The 2,635-nt window shown below is 38.1% G+C and overlaps 1 long non-coding RNA gene across 1 annotated transcript; it reads right to left on the bottom strand.

The window, feature by feature from the left end:
• Positions 1-975: 975 nt before the first annotated feature.
• On the bottom strand, positions 976-1,604 carry LOC104914225. The gene is made up of 2 exons (XR_795887.3): positions 1,479-1,604; positions 976-1,151 (listed from the first exon to the last, which is right to left on the bottom strand). It is a non-coding gene; the product is annotated as an uncharacterized LOC104914225 (long non-coding RNA).
• Between the last annotated feature and the right edge of the window lie 1,031 nt (positions 1,605-2,635).

Raw genomic sequence — 2,635 nt, 5'->3', positions numbered from 1 at the left:
CTTCTTAAGAAAGGAAGTGTTGTACTATATGTAGTATTTGTAAGATCTTAAAAATTACAAAGACGTTATAAAATAACTATTATATGTATGTCTTAAGAGCTGGACAGGTAGGAGAAATGGTTCCTTTTTCCAGAGAAGATGTAATTCACTTGTATGTTCATTTACATTGCATCTAACTATCCTACAGGAACACATCCATACTGTGAAATGGGCTTATTTTAAAGCATTTCTAACGGGTTTAACATTTCTAATTGGTATAATGAATAACTAACAACAAATTGGATGCCACTGTTTCTCGTAAGACAATTTCAATTGTACTTTGGTTGCTCTGAATGTGTTACTTCCTCTGCTGCACTTGATTAAATAATTCTGTTTATGGACAGTGTCAAATGAAACAAGTCTTCAAAATGCATTCACCTGTTTGAGGAATTACGACACATCCCAGACTGCATTCACTGAGGTGGAAGGTGCAGATCAGACTTCAGTCTGTGCAAGTTGTTAGACAGATGAGACTGTATTTGTGCAAGTGAAATTATGCAAGAATAAACACTGTTTTTTTTTTTTTAAATTATTTTAAGTTTAACAGCCTATTGTGATGTTCTTGAGAAGCACCGAAGAAGAGTGATATGATCTCAAAAACATTAAATGAATGTTCAGATTGGTGTTTTTGACAATAGGACTAGAAGGTTCCTCTTTGATCTGCCCCCTCCTTTTGGCTAATAATTACTGCATCTGGCCAGCTACCCTGAGGTCAATATCCTCAATATCCCATTAAACAGAAGTAGGCACACACTGCCTTGTCATTAGAACACCAATGTAACATGAGGTAGCTGTGAATCAGTGTCCTATGCTGAATGTTTTTATAAGTAGTTTTAAGATACAAACATCTTAACCTCTCACTAGCAAGCTTTTGGAGGCCTCATCATCTTTCTCCCACTGCTGTGCATTAGAATCAATACTCTAAAACAGCTATTCAAGAAGAATAATTTTATTGTTTCCATGTGACAGGTTTCGCTGTGAACAAAGAGGACAGCTTGCTAGACAGTCTCTTTCATTATTTGGGTCAGTTTCTGGATCTTTGACCTTGTTGACATATCCACGTATTTCTCCCCAATATTGACAATCATTCCACCAAGGACTGAGGGATCGGTCTAGAAGAAAGGTTGAAGAGAAGCTCCATTAGCAAAAATTTCTTACCCTAATATTACTTTTTTTTTTTTTTTTTAAGTGTAAACATTTAAAAGACCTTTATTTAAGATAATTTTGCAGTCATTGTGTTTCAAAGTTAAGATTTCAGTTATCGAAGAATCAGGTGTACAAGAAAACACAGAAGTATATTATACAGCTACTGAATGCAACCAAATGAATATACACAAGTGTCCTATAGGTTCCTCTTTCATTTATTTTTTGTAAATATGAGAGAGAGCGCAAGAAGCACAGCTTGGCATTAAGTGTATTTACAAATCAAAACCCCCTACCTTGGTCTCCAGTTTCAAGACCTCTCCTTTAGCCAAGAATCCATTCAGAGCACTCTTTAGCTCAGTAAGGCTGGCATCATCCAAGGGCTGAAAAAAATTGCACAGAACATAATGAAAATGAAGGACGTAAAAAATTCAAAGGGTATATAATGAGAACACTTCATTTTCTCTTCAGACTCCATTAAAGACACTCCCAGGAAGGCAGAGGAAGCAGCCTTCTTGGATAACAATAACCAAATGACAGCACAGAAACAGCAGCATTTGCTGCTCCTTTAATTTCATGAAGTATTGTGCTACCTGCACACATATTCCCAGCAAATGCTTGGTGTTAATATCTTTGGAAAGCAAGCATCAAGAATCCTGACTTGCTAAACTAAGCACTCAACACAAGACCCTCACATCTATTTCAAAGCAGCATTTAGCCTGTATGAGGAGAGATTGATTTTGCTGCTTCTCACAGTCCAGATTATAAGCTTAAGAAAAAGCAGTTTCATGTGAAGGGACTCAAGATGCTGCAACACAGCTGTGTGGGCTCAGCCAAGTACACCTCTCTCCATCACCATAGAGGAACTCTGCATCCTGGGGGAGAGGCACCATGAGTCTGCCCTCGCTTTCCCTGAGTTGTTCAGATATTATTGCAACAGAAATGAAAGAGACTCCACAGAAGAATAGTGGTTCTAGTGTTACTAGCAGTAACAACTCCTATTTAATGGCTAGCTTAGTTGAGAGTCAAAAGAAACCAACTACTATTAACAAAAAAGGCATTAGGAATTATTATATCAAAATTTATGAATTATTTGGGAAAACTTGGAAAAAGTTTTGCATTTGTGAACTCCTATGCCCCTGAAAGCTATCAGTTACAGTCTGTGCCTGTGGCCTATAAAGAGCCTGACACACCCAAAGGATGTAGCTTTTTATTCAGTACAGGTTGGAAGCTCATTTTAGCCCAAGGGGCTAATATGTTATGATACATATACAGCAGGCAAGCTTCCCACTCTACCAGGTCTGGGCATGGATGTATCCCTGCACAAACTACTGAAATGCCAGAAATCACATCTCCAGCTTGAAGTTTACAGCTTCACAGAATGGTCTGGTTTTTAAGGGACCTTAAAAATCATCCAGTTCCAACTCCTGCTGTGGGCAGGGCTGCCCCCCCA

Source organism: Meleagris gallopavo, chromosome 1, assembly GCF_000146605.3.
Source record: "Meleagris gallopavo isolate NT-WF06-2002-E0010 breed Aviagen turkey brand Nicholas breeding stock chromosome 1, Turkey_5.1, whole genome shotgun sequence".
NCBI lineage: Eukaryota > Metazoa > Chordata > Aves > Galliformes > Phasianidae > Meleagris > Meleagris gallopavo.
The sequence above is the reverse complement of the archived record's forward strand: the minus strand, read 5'-3'. Positions and strand labels throughout refer to the sequence as shown.